The 14,239-nt window shown below is 36.2% G+C and overlaps 1 protein-coding gene across 5 annotated transcripts in view; it reads left to right on the forward strand.

Annotated features, from left to right (window-relative positions):
• Nucleotides 1-14,239, forward strand: part of RIT2 (Ras like without CAAX 2) — a 436,154-nt gene that overhangs the window by 53,017 nt on the left and 368,898 nt on the right. The window lies entirely within an intron of this gene.

The raw sequence follows: 14,239 nt of genomic DNA on the forward strand, positions 1-14,239 counted from the left end.
CTATAGAGTGAAACAAGAATGATATTGCTGATGCTGTTAGAGGTGAACTGTGGCAGTTGAGCATCTGGCAGGATGCTCCAAAGTGTCAGGACTGTTAAACCTATGCTGATGAGTCAGGAGAATGCAGATAGCCAGTGATGATCCACAGAACTTTAAGAGGATAATTGTTTTCTTTGATTTCATGCTGGGTGATATTTGCTTTTAGTGTATAGGTCTTTTTTAATAATAAAAATATGTATGAAATTGTCATGGCATGAGAAAAATGTGCTCCTATTCTCAAAAATCTTCAAATAAAGAAAGAAGTGCTATGAAAATGCAATTAAACAGTTACAAACACAGACATATACTCAGGATGATCAGTGTTGATTGTTGTGTTTGTTTCTTTCATTAGGAGGTTCTTTTTCCTCATCTATAGTCTGACATAGTGTGTGTGGGCTTTGAATATCAGAAAGAAAGTTGGTTTTTGGAAGTGGCAGTGATTTATGGAATGATATCCATTGTGAGTCCTGTGCAGGGTGAGCAAACTAAACTTCATGGTCAATTAAAGGAGAAAGATGAGGTGATAATAGAGATGAAGAATAATAAATTTGTTTTGGTACATAAAGAAGTGTCAGTTGTTGAGATTCTCGAGGAGCCTAAAAGGCCAAATATAAAAAAAATTAAAAAATAGATACATAGTAGTTTTTCAGGCTGATCAAATGTTAGATAGCTCGGAGCTATGGCTGTGACTAGAAAATAAATAAATACGGCTTTTTATATAAATATGAAATATCTCCACTGGGAATATATCTTTGGGAATGCTAAAAGGCAGAAGAAATATTATAGTTAGTATGGACAATTCAATAGTTTTAGTGTTGACAAAAAATTAAAAGTTGAAGACAACATTTTTGGCAGAAGAAACCAAAAAGCTGACAACTTTGGTGGATGGGTCCACAAGGGATAAGAAAACTGAACAGTGAAGGAAGAGGAAGGAGATTATGACTTTAGTGGACAGCAAAGTTAAAGATAGCAAGAAACATAGAATTCAGCACCCCTACCTCTTCTCCCCTACAAAAGAGAATTCTCATAAAAGATAAAAGAACTAGGTACATCTGAATGTGGTCAGTAGCAAAATTCAAATCAGAGTGAAAAAAATTATTCATCTCTCCTGGGGAGGCAAAACTGTGAAAGAAAAGCTTTGCAATTGTGTATAAATGAGGAATTTTTACACAGCTTTCTCCTCTAAATGTAATGATTTGAGAAGGAAGGAATCAAAATAGAGGAGGATTTAAGGAAAGAGGAAGGGATGGAGGAAGGATACAGACAACATGATCTATATAAAATGAAGTTATACTTTTTAAGAATCCAGTCGGATACAGTGAGGAAGAAAGAAATAAGCAATGTGAGAATAAAATACTGAAGAAGAGAGAAAAACAGATCAAAAAAAAAAAAAAAACAGCAAAAGGTCAACTCACATTAAATGCCACCAGAAGCTTTTGAGGTCAGGGAGATGCTGAAATAGTCGCAATAATGTGCCTCCGTATTGCTTCTGTCTGCTGGTTAGGTATTTGCTTTTTCACCAGGAGCTTGGGGGATGTGGGGACAGAGTGACTGGTTTTTAGCCTACTTCATTTTATTCCATGGTAATGAAACTTGGAGAAAGAGTTTTTGGACAGGAACATCCTTCAGCAATGTACTTTTCTTGTGATATTGCTGATATTATAGTGGTGATGTTTTGTCTTCTATTTTGATCTCTCCCAAGTATTAATTGTGCTGACTGATCATTGTTACTGTTCCAATGACTATGGATTTTCAATGTGACACATGGCCTACAGAGTGGCCTGTCTTGCTCTCATCTTTGCTTTGTACAATAGAATTCAATTCATAATTAAGTACTTGAACAAAACTTTTCCAGTGAAATGAAAAGACAGGAATGACAGGCTCATTCTCAGAGAAAGTTAAGGATAAAGGGTGTAAACAGTTCCGTTGTATTGATTATATATAAATGGCAACCTTGGCTACTACACCAGAGAATATTTCTCATACTACAGTTTCACACCTGAAAAATGCTGTCCTTATGACTAAATGTTTGAAATCACAGTGATAAAATCATCCGGTCCTTGGACTTTTCCTCTGTGACTTATCTGATGTTATTACATCAGAATATAAACACTCAAGCACTGATTCTCAATATTAACCTTCTATTGAAGGTTAAAATATTTGCTTTCAAATGAACTAAAAATATACATTGTTTATTTTATTTCATTTAAGCCTAGGCTGGGGTGCAGTTGCATGATCATGGCTTTAAAATATGTTTTAAAAGCTACTTTTCATATTGAAGACTTAGATCAACAGAGGTATATGAAGGGATTGTATAACCCCATTACCATGGGTTGTGTGAAGAGATTTGCAGAAGAGATCTGCTCTTCTGAAGAAACTAAAGAAGGTACATCAAGCTGCTTTCTGTTTCCAATTCTGAGAGTCAAGTCCAAGTCAGCCTTAAACATGGATTAAAAACTCAATTTACGGTGACTATAATTTTTAAAATCTTGGAGATTTTCTATGTGTATTAATATTTATTCTTTTTTCTTTTTGTAGAGATGGGTTCTCACTCTGTTGCCCAGGCTGGTCTCAAACTTCTGGCCTCAAGCAATGCTGCTACTTCAGCCCCCCAGAGTGCTGGGGTTATAGGCATGAGCCATTGTGCCTGGCCTGAGAAATGTTTTTATCCAGGTTTTACCAAAATATTTTTTGAATATAAACTTTTAAAGAATTTGCAACTTTACTGAAATAGGAATTGCCACAAGATTGAAAATATGTCAGGTAATGAATGTACTTTATGTGAGGAATTTTAAACCACAAGTAATCAATAAAGTTTACTGAGCACGTATTATGCACAGTCCTATGCTAGTTACTATAGAGAGGAAAAATGAAAGACATAGACATTTATGAAGCCCCCATTGCATGGCAGGCATGGGTTACATGTATTTCATGCTTATACTCAGTCCTAACCACAGTCAGAGTCGGTATTTCTATTTCACAGATGAGAAAAACAGAAGTCAGAAAAATGACTTGTGCCTGGTCATGGGGATAATAATTTAGAGTTTGGCGATGTTTTATCTAACTCTACTACGTTATGTTTAATGCTCTGAGAAGAACACAGAGTTGCATCACTCACTATTAAGAAGAAAACAGATCCATTGGTAATGCATTTCCTAGATCTCGAATGTTATATTTAGAAGAGATCTTAACCGTGTAGGCTATCACTTTGATTTATACATCTATGCCTCTTTAATCTTTAACCTAATTGGACACTATGCATAACACTTCTGTATAAATATATAATTTATATTTATATTTTTATAATTAAAATTATATGTAATATTGTCCAAGAGTGTTACTAACTGCAGAGAAAACAGGGATACACAAGAATTATATGGACCATGGCCAAACTGAGGCACTGAGAGTCGAAGAGACCTGCAAAGGTCATTTATACAGCAGTGGCAGAGTCAGATCCAGAATCCAGTCCTTCTGACACCACTGAAGCTGCTTTTCCATCACTCCCCAATTTTCACACAGAGTGAGCTGAATCAAAACTGCACTATACAAAGTAACAGATACGTATACAAAGTAGCAGACGTTTAGGAGGAACAAATATAGAGATCTAATGTATAGGATGAGGACTATAGGTAATAATATTTTATTTGGAATTTATGCTAATTAGTAGATTTTATTTTTTTATTTTTGTTTGTACATGGTAGGTGTATATATTTTATATATATATATTTATGGAGTACATGAGATATTTGGATACAGGCATACAGTGTGTAATAATCACATGAGGGTATGGGGTATCCATCACTTCAAGCGTTCATCATTTCTTTGTGTTATAAATCTTTCATTATGCTTTTTTTTGTTACTTTAAAATGCACAATAATTTATTGGTGACAATAATAACCCTGTTGTGCTATCAAATGTTATATCTTATTCATTCCATCTAACCACAATTTTGTACCCATTAACCATCTCCACTCCCTCCTCCTACTACCCTTTCCAGCCTCTGGTAGCCATCATTCTATTACCTCCATGAACTAAATTGTTGTAATTTTTAACTTCCACAAATGAATGAGAACATGCAAAGTTTGTCCTTCTGTGTCTGGCTTATTTCACTTAACATAATGATCTCCATTTCCATGCATGCCGTTGCAAATGACTGGATCTCATTATTTTTTATAGCTGAATAGTATTCCATTGTGTATATGTACCATGTTTCTTTTATTCATTCTTCTGTTGATGGACACTTAGGTTGCTTCCAAATCTTGATTATTGTTAATAGTGCTGCATAAATTAGTAGATTTTAGCTGCTCTTACTACCACCCCCTATAAAATGTAGCTGTGTGAAATGATGGATATGCTAATTTGTTTTCCTAGAGTAAATACTTTACTGTCTATACTTATCTCACAACATCATATTGTATACTTTAAATATACACAATAAAGTTTATTTAAAAAATAATGAAGTTAAGATTCATGATAAGAAAACTACTTAAGAAACAACACACATATAAATATACACACATTCAGTGAAATAACAATAAATGACAGTAAAATAGAAACTTATATGTATGGTGATTACAACTAAAAACAAAAGAAAACAGCAAAAAAAGACCAATTATCCAATAAAGTTCAGTATGTTCTTTTATCCTTCTCATTTTGTTCCACTGCCCATCCACTCAACTACCCTCAAAAAAGTAAAAAAAATAAAAATTATCTCATGGTCACAGTTTTAAAGTTTTATGGAGTCTAAACAATCCTTACGAGTTTTAAATATTGACCTTTGCCACTGTGGTTTGAAACAGCAAGACTGTTCCTCAGTGTCAGAGCATGATGAAATATTGCCTTCATTGGCTTCATATCTGGTTCTCCAAGTTCAGAATCAAATTATTCAATAGATTTTATTCAATAATAATAATATCTTATTTTCCAGGTATTTTGGAAAATGCCTGCATTTGGGATTTATGCTAAGTTAGTAGATATGCATTTTATTGCTTTTTTTATTTTTATGATTTCCTAGTAGGTATATGTATATGTATTTATGGAGTACAGGAGATATGTGTATATAGGCATACACTTACGATAATAATCACGTTTTCAGATTTAAAGAATTTAAGATTCATAATGATCATATTTTGCAAAATAAGATATTATTGCATAAAATTGGGGTAAAAATAACATTTTACCTATTCTGTAGTATGATCTTATTTGATCATAAAATAAGAAAGCAAGTAGGAGAGGTATCTGAGCACAGAAATATCAAAAGATTTTGTCTAAGAGTAACGGAAGTGGGAAAGTCAGAAAGTAAGGACTGGACATGAACTCAGGCTTTCTAAATCTAAGCTGTTCTTCTATCAAGTTGTGTGGGAAAATTAGAGAAAGGTTCCCAATGTCAGATGAGAACTGAATGTCCTTCTCTGGTCCCTAGGACACATCTTGGAATTATTTGGTGAAATGTTGTCTTAACATACATCTTCAAGTGTGAAATATGTACGAAAACATTATGCAAGTCATTGAGAAGGGAGGGGGTGTTATTCATAACTGTGATTTCAGGTGATTCCTGACCTCTGGGGGTGCACCATCTCATGGTGGAAACTTTGCTGTAACGTGTAATACAAAACAATAAGTTTATATTAGGCTTCTAATGTAAGAGCTTTGGAAACTCAGGATAAGGGATGGCTATAAGAGATGTGAAAGTTGAGAAGATATGACAGCATAGATGATATTTAAATTGTGTCTTAAAGGATGAGGAGAATTTTTTTGATGCAGAAGAGGAAAAGTATAGGGAGATATGAGGAAGAGAATTGAACATAAACAGTGTATACAGGGGCACAAAGGGATGTGAAGGCTTACAATTTTTAATGGCAGGATCTTGATAATGTAGTGTCCTTAAGGGGTAGTTGAAAAAATATCTTTTGAGATTTGCTCAATAGATGCCTTAGTTAACTGTGAAAAAGTTGACCAAAACAAATAAACTGAAAACACCAAAAGGATTACGGAACTCAGAATTTATTAAAATGTTTCTATTGTGAATTCTTTGTAAAGAAAAAACTCGTTTGTAAAATAAACATATTCTCTCCCACGGCCATTTGCAATTTTTGCCTCTGTAAATTCAGTTTCATGTACCAGGATTTTATTTTGTTTTATTTTATTTTATTTATTTATTTATTTTTTTGAGGCCAAGTCTGGCTCTGTGGCCCAGGCTGGAGTGCAGTGGCTGGATCTCGGCTCACTGCAAGCTCCGCCTCCCGGGTTCGTGCCATTCTCCTGCCTCAGCCTCCTGAGTAGCTGGGACTACAGGCGCCCGCCACGGTGCCCGGCTAAGTTTTTGTATTTTTTAGTAGAGACGGGGTTTCACCGTGTTAGCCAGGATAGTCTCGATCTCCTGACCCCGTGATCCGCCTGCCTCGGCCTCGCAAAGTGCTGGGGTTACAGGCGTGAGCCATGTACCAGGATTTTATAAAGAGAAAGCAGTAGCAGTATTTCTGAGGTAAGCAGAAAGCAACACACAACCAATTCCTTCCACCTCAGTGAATTAGGAAAGCAGGTAGGAAGTTGAGCCTTTATCTGATAAATTAAATCAAGGCAATCAACCAAGTGCATAATTCATGTCCCAGAGCCTCTGTGTTGTACTTCATTAACAGAACTTTGAATCTGACAAAGCTGAACAATTGGCCATGCGTTATCCTAACCCTGTGCACTGCAAGGCAAAAGAAAAAAAATAAACAAGGGCAAAGTAAAAAGATTTTAAGATTCCAGTGCCTTCTGTTCTCACCCTTAATTGTTACCACCTCAGTTATACTGCAGACCATCACTCACTGCAATACTGTCAGGAAGCACTGGACAAGAGGTCTAAATAAGGCTCAGCAAAAGAGTAAATTGGTATCTACTCACTCAAGTGATGATTGAAAACAGAATTCAAGCGATAAAAGGCTGTGATTGACAACATCTCCAAGATTATATGTGCTCTGTAGATTTTAAAGTGAAGAAAGAGAGTTACCACAGCTCTATATGAGTACTATATGATATGTCTGCCCCATCTACGACTGGAGATGAACGAGCATGTAATGGTCCCTCAATGAGCCCACATGTTGCTAGGCTCCTTACGTTCACGCATTTACTTTGGTGTTCTGATGGCTGATGGTCTGTCACATTCCCCTGCCTTCCTATACCCCTTGCCCTGCCTTCATCTTGTGAGGAAAGCATTACTGTCTGCATTTTATAAATGAGAAAACTGAGGTACACACACACACAAACACACACACACACACACACACACACACGTAATATGGCCCGAGGCACATAGATATTAAATGATGAACCTAATGTGCCTACATATGGATGTCTAAGTTCGATGTTTACATTATTTTTATTTTCTCACCTGAAAGTTTTTATTTTTTGAAGACGTGATGCTGTGAACCTGAGTTCTAACTTCAGCTGCATTTTCATACATGTATTTTAAACACCACACAAAATCATCCATATGAAAATATTTTAATATTTTTAATTTTCTACACAAACAATGGAGAGTGCTACCCTTATTAGATGGGGTAGTGGGTGGCATGAGGAGCTCTGACTAAACATTTTAGCGTGGAGATACCAAAGACTGGTTTATTCTTGTCTATTCAGAGACCCCTGGGGGCCTCAACCACATAGAGAGAAGGTGACAATTCCTTTCAACTTGAGAAAACCAAGTAACCCAGTAATTATAGAAATTTATTGAAACCTGGGATCATGCTAACAAAGTAAACAGGGTGCTGAATAAACCACACAGATTTTTGAAATTAGGTGCTGATTTACTTAGGGAAGCATATTTTCTTTAAACATATACATTTGGGAATAATTAATAGAAATTGACAAAAAAGTGTTTGTGTGTGTGTGTGTGTGCACTCGCACAACCATGCATGCACGCACATGCACCTAGACCTGTGAAAAGCCCACAGATATGACCAAGAGTTAGACACAGCCTCTGCTCTGTCCACCAGGGTAACAAACAAGATGTATAAACTGACTTGTGAGGCAATGATAGAGATGTATGGGAGGTATTTTGGAAGCAATGAGAACTATGGCTTAGGAAGTTAGAATGACCTACCATACAATGTTCAGCTGTTCATCTGTAGCATTGGGACTAGAGTCTCCTTTCTGGAGCATGAATTTTTCCAATAGGCCATGTCGCCTCCCATAAACCAGCATAAAATCTCACTGGAGATCAAGCTGCTGTCTATGACTGATTATTTCTGTGTGTATGTGTGTTTGCAGTGTGGTGGGATTGCAACTGTACACACTGACAGACGGTGGTCCTCTGTACTGCTCACACACCTGCAAGGTGCACTCTTATCAATGACTCTGGCTGTTTGCAAAGCCCATCAATGATATCAACTCAATCACTTGGGCTTTGTTCATAAATACCAGTTTTCTGGTGACCCTGACCAAACAGTGCCATCCGTCCTTCTCGTTGCTCAGCAGGGACCAGTTAAGTGCCATTGCTAGTCACTCTGCCAGACCATCATTTCTGTCCTTTCTGCCTACTATAATTCTACTTCAGCTAGCACCACAACGTCAGCATGAGAATATTGATAGTTCTAGTCCCCATACACTCCAAGCACTTCAGCATCCTGCCGCTGCCAAGTGTATTGGGCAGATAGAAACCTGATTCTCGTCAAAGTATGCGTGAAGGATGTAAAGCTGAAGGGGCAGTGGGGGATGGGGCCTGCCTGGAGATGTTGCATTGAAAAGGAAATCAGAGAGAAAACTAGATTTGCAGTCCCAGGAAAAAATCTTTAATTGAACTGAAATGAGATAGTGTAGATAATTTGTGGTCTTAACAATGGAACACCGAATAAAGATTTTTAACTATTATAGTTAGAGAAGTTGTTGTGGTGGTGGATGACGGAAGTCCTTTATCAGAAGATTTCTTGGATATGTGAAAGTCAATGTTTGGGTAGTTACTTATTGAATGAATCAGAAGTCCTTAGACACTTTACCAGTTCACAGTTCCTCTTAATATGCTTTAAAATGAGCAATAAAGCGTGTTTGTGTTCACACATCTGTGTGCATTCACAAAAGAGGAATGTTTCTTGTTTCGTCCAAATTATTATTCTTTCAATTTCTTCCTGCAATGAATGGCAAAATAAAAGTGAACATTTCTTAGTTTTGCATATACCTGATCCTTTTCAAAATGCACTAAATATTTTAATTTATTAAATCTCAGTAAACCCAGCAGTGTGGATGTGGTTAATATCCCTAGTTAATAGATGAGAATAGTAAAGCTTGAAGACGGTGAGTAATTCACTCAGGAACCCAGAGCCTGAGGTGACTACACAGAATTCAGTCACTGCCAGAGCTGAGGTCCTTAACCATTGTGCACTGTGCTCCTCATCATGCATTCTTTTGATCAACCTTTGATCTGTAGAATGAAGGCCTACCACAGAAGTGATGACATAATGATGTGAACTGGGGGTTTGGGTAACCTAGGAAATCCATATTTGTCTTTTCTCATCTGTAAAATGGGGATGACAATAATAACTATGAAAACAGTTCATACTCAGAATATTAATGACATAGCCTGGCACAAACTGTGGGACAATGTTTATAACATAAATGGATAGCTTTGTTTTTAATTATTTACCCTTAATAGCACTTGACGTTGCACAGGTCACTTAAGCTTGCTGAGTCCCCGTTTTCCTCATTAAAGGCTTTAATTAAAATATCCTCAGAGAATTGCTGGGTAGGTGACATTGGAAAATATTAAATAAAAACTATAGATCATAGTGCCCAATATTACACCTTCATTAAAACCACTCGTTCCCTCCCTCTCTCCCTCCCTTCCTCCCTTCCTGTCTTCCTCCCTTCCTCCCTCCCCCTTTTTTTTTTTTCCTTCCTTCCTCCTTCTTTCCATGCCTCCACCTAAGGCAGTTTACCTCTGTAATATAGGGAAGAGTAGTGACACATCTTTCAGACAGGTCCTAGGAAAATACAATTTGTGTTGAATATTGTAAAACTGCCATTGTATATGCACCTGCTCTATTCCTGTTCTTGCTCTCTAGATCCTTATATTGATTAGTTTCTGCTTTGGTCTCTTGAGTGGTAATTTCAGTGACAGTAATAACAGTGGTTTACTTGTTACCTTAGTAAACAATCCCTTTATTCGTCCTAATTGACCCATACCACACACAAACACACACACACGCGTGCGCGCATGCACACACACACACACACACAGACACACACAGAGTGCACTGCCTGTTAGAGAAAGGATTGGAGGACAATTGCCTGCTACAGTAGCCCACAAAGGGCCTGATGAGAGGGGCTATGGCTTTTAACAGAGCATACCTCTGCCTGAATCGAGACTGAAATTAATTTTTCCAATATGTGTATTGTTTTAATAAAATTTGAGTAATACGACATGTCTTCCATTGTCCATATTAGCAACACTGAACATTTAAAGGGAAAGAGTCATATTTAATGGTTGCAGGAAAAGCTAATAATAAGCTACATGGATACAGATTTTTGTTTAATTGAAGAAATCAGGCTCTTTATTTAGTAGCAAAAAGGACACATCTTTTATTTGAAATTATAAAAACCTTAGCTAATTGGTTCTTGCCTATTTTATTTATTTATTTATTTATTTACTGTTTAGAAATATATCTTACTTTATTCCAACATCATTATCTTAGGACTGAAATCAGTGGAAAAACATTAGGGATTTTATATGGGCAAATTCTGAGTAACAGAATTCTGGAACACCTCAGCGTCTTTTATTTTCCTCTTTCATTTTTAGTTGACAAGTAATAGTCATATGTATTTATGTGTTATTTTGATAGGTGTGTACAATGTGTAATGATCAAATAATGGTAGTTAGGATATCTATCACCTCAAACATTTATTACTTCTTTGTGCTGTGAGCATTAAAATCCTCTCTAACTTTTGGAAAATACACAATAAATTATAGCCAACCACATTCATTATACAGCGCTGTGAAACACCAGAACTCATTTCTCCCATCTAACTGTGATTTTGCATCTGTTAACCAAACTCTCCCCATCCTACCCTCCCTCTCTCTTCCCAGTCTCTAATGACCACAGTTCTACTTCTATGATATCAACTTCTTTAGATTTCACTTACAAGTGAGAACTTTTGATATTTATCTTTCTATGCCTGATTTAGTTTACTTAATGTAATGTCTTCCAAGTTCATCCATGTTGCGGCAAATGACAGGATTTCATTCTTTTTTCATGTCTGAATAGCATTCCATGTGTATGTATATGACATTTCCTTTATCCATTTATCTGTTGATGGGCATTCAGGTGTATTCCGTATCTCAGTTATTGGGCATAGTAGTGCAATAAACTTGGGGGTGTAAGTATCCTTTTGATATACTGACTCCCTTTTCTTTAGATAAATACCCAGTAGTGGGATTTCTTCTATCATCTTTTAAATCCTCTTATCTCACTCTTACCTGATCTTCATACCACTGTCAGTTTGTCCTGAAATACTCTTTTGATTCTTCTCCTCTAACAACTAAGATATCTTACTTTATTCCAACACCATCGTTTTAGAATTGAAATAGACCCAGATATGTCCTTCTATCACTGTCATCTGTCTTCTAGACAAACTATTTTGCTTTTTGTTACCCAGATTCTTAGGACTTTTTTCTTGTATTCTTTACAAAGTTATTTTTAAAATAAGCTCTCTCCTCTTTGCCTCAATTTGTTCAATTTGATCTCTCCTTTCAGATTCCGCACAAGTACTTCTTGCTCTTTAATATCTTCCCTGTCTACTCCAGTCTAATATCTTCTCTCTTCTTTATAACACTTAAAATTCTTTCTGATTATTATCCCTTCCAATAACTATTTACAATTATTCAGGTTCCTTGAGCATCTGGCTTGTGGTCTTAGATGTTATTTAAATTTTGAATTTGTATTTAATTTGTTATCTCTTTATATTTAATTTTCCTGTTTTAATAGCAAATTCATAAAGAGTAGGAAATAGATTTTATATTGTCTTCCTTTTCCCATGATACTTATGGGAGTAAAGCTTCAAAAATATTTATAAACATAATACCCTTCTTTCATCTTTGAGGAAATTCAGAGAGTAAGACACCAAGCATATGTATTAAAATAAAACTAAGCAATATCCTAAAAGTTCACAATAGAGCCATGAATAATAGAGAAAGAAACTGGCACCAAGAGAGAAGAGGCAGGTATGTGAGTATAGAGTAAGGGTGTGGCTTGGGAACAACCTAGACTCAGGCCAGCGTTAACAGTCTTTGGTGACAACGGATTTGAAGGCGAATAAGCCCACCCAGTGTTTAAGATGTTCAGAAACACAAATAGACCACAGGAAGTTCATCCATCAAAACATGGCAGATAGTCACAAACAAGTAAAATATAAATGCTGAGTTAAGGGCCGGGCACGGTGGCTCACACCTGTAATCCCAGCACTTTGGGAGGCCGAGGTTGGCGGATCACTTGAGGCCAGAAGCCTGAGACCAGCCCGGCCAACATGGTGTAACCCCGTCTCTACCAAAAATACAAAAATTAGCCGGGTTTGGTGGTGCACTCCTGTAGTCTCAGGCTGGACAACAGAGCAAGACTTTGTCTCCAAAAAGAAAAATAATAAATAAATAAATAAACGCTGAACTAAAAAGAACTGAGCATGCACCAACAGATGGAATCAGAAGCAGTGTACACATTCCTTGAAAGCCAAAGATTATGATAGCTGACAGTCAAATACATATGAATCAATGAAAGTAACTCATGTTTTATTTCCCAAACCTTTTCCCACTGCACATCAGAACTGTGGACTACTCTTGGGGTGGGGGGTGGGGTGGCGGGAAGGTTTCCTGAGGGTTGGAGTGGGCAGAAGAATATTTTATAAAATGTTATGAGAAGATCTCAGCAAATAAGACTGCAGAACATTGTTTACCCCCATGGTTCTAAGTTCAAAATGTTTACTAACATAACAAAGAACAATTGTTTCTTGGTCAACACTAAGAAAAACTGAGGTAGATTGTAGTTGAAACAATGAATTCAGAATTAGCCACAAGTTTCTACATATGTTTCCCGGGAGGGTAAAAGTCATTCTGCGTAAGATTTAATTTTAATTTTGATAAGAGGAAATCCTAAGAAGAGAAGACCATAGAATCTCCAATAGGACTAGATTCTAATCAAAGCATCACTTCTCCCTGATGTCAGGAAGCTCTAAAATCAAGAAGGCAAAACCTATTTCATAGGCAAAGTTGTTGCCATTTTTAGAAAACAAGCAAAACAATAACAAAAGAAAAAGCAAATAAACATACAGAAAACAACTTTACTCTCTAGGATTAAAAAGTTTTCCTTCCTATTTTGTCTACTTTTTGTTTAGCTAGCTACTTACTCTTTTCTACTTGCGTTGTCATACTGAATGAACTTAAACGATCTAATACCAGCTTTCACACTTTCTTTAGAGCCACCCCACAAAAGCCTTTTATATTTTTTCTGCCCTTAAAAAAATTTGCCTTCCACTTCATCACAGAAAAGCAAATTGAAAACATTTTTACCTAAAATACTTTGCTATGACAAGAATACAAGTGGTCTGCCACTCTTAGCTTATTTATATATTTTTTGAGTGTAATTCTGAGACAGCTTGGCATGTTTGAAACAGCAGGGACTTTTAAGAGGGACAGGCATGCATGGAAATTCAGTTCTCCCACTAATAAATCAAGTGACTTTGCTGATTCTTCCTCTTCTTCTAGATCTCTTAATGTTGCAGGACACAGGGCTTCTTCTCATTTTAATTTCCTACGGTATTTTATCCAGTCACATGACTTGAATGTAATTTTTATACCTTTATGTCTTTGTATTAAATTAAATTTATATCTAGACTACATTTATATCTGTATAATTAGACATAATTAAAATGACAAAAATTTAAAAAGACTACAATGCTAACGGAGAGGCAGGGTATAATGAGAGTATGAATTTATACAGTCACCATACAAAATAATTTGACACTCTGTACCAAGATGAAGAAATATGTAACTTGATCAGATGATTTAACAGGTCTACTCCCAGCTACATATACGCAAAAGAAATTCACATATGTATGAACAAAGAGGCATGGTCAGAATATTTACAGTGGCATTATTCCTAATAGTCCTCAATTAAAAGTCTACGTGTTCATTACTATGAGTGAATCAATTGTGTTAGAATTTTTATATATATAT

The sequence above is a fragment of the Macaca fascicularis genome, chromosome 18 (assembly GCF_037993035.2).
Source record: "Macaca fascicularis isolate 582-1 chromosome 18, T2T-MFA8v1.1".
In the NCBI taxonomy this organism is placed as follows: domain Eukaryota; kingdom Metazoa; phylum Chordata; class Mammalia; order Primates; family Cercopithecidae; genus Macaca; species Macaca fascicularis.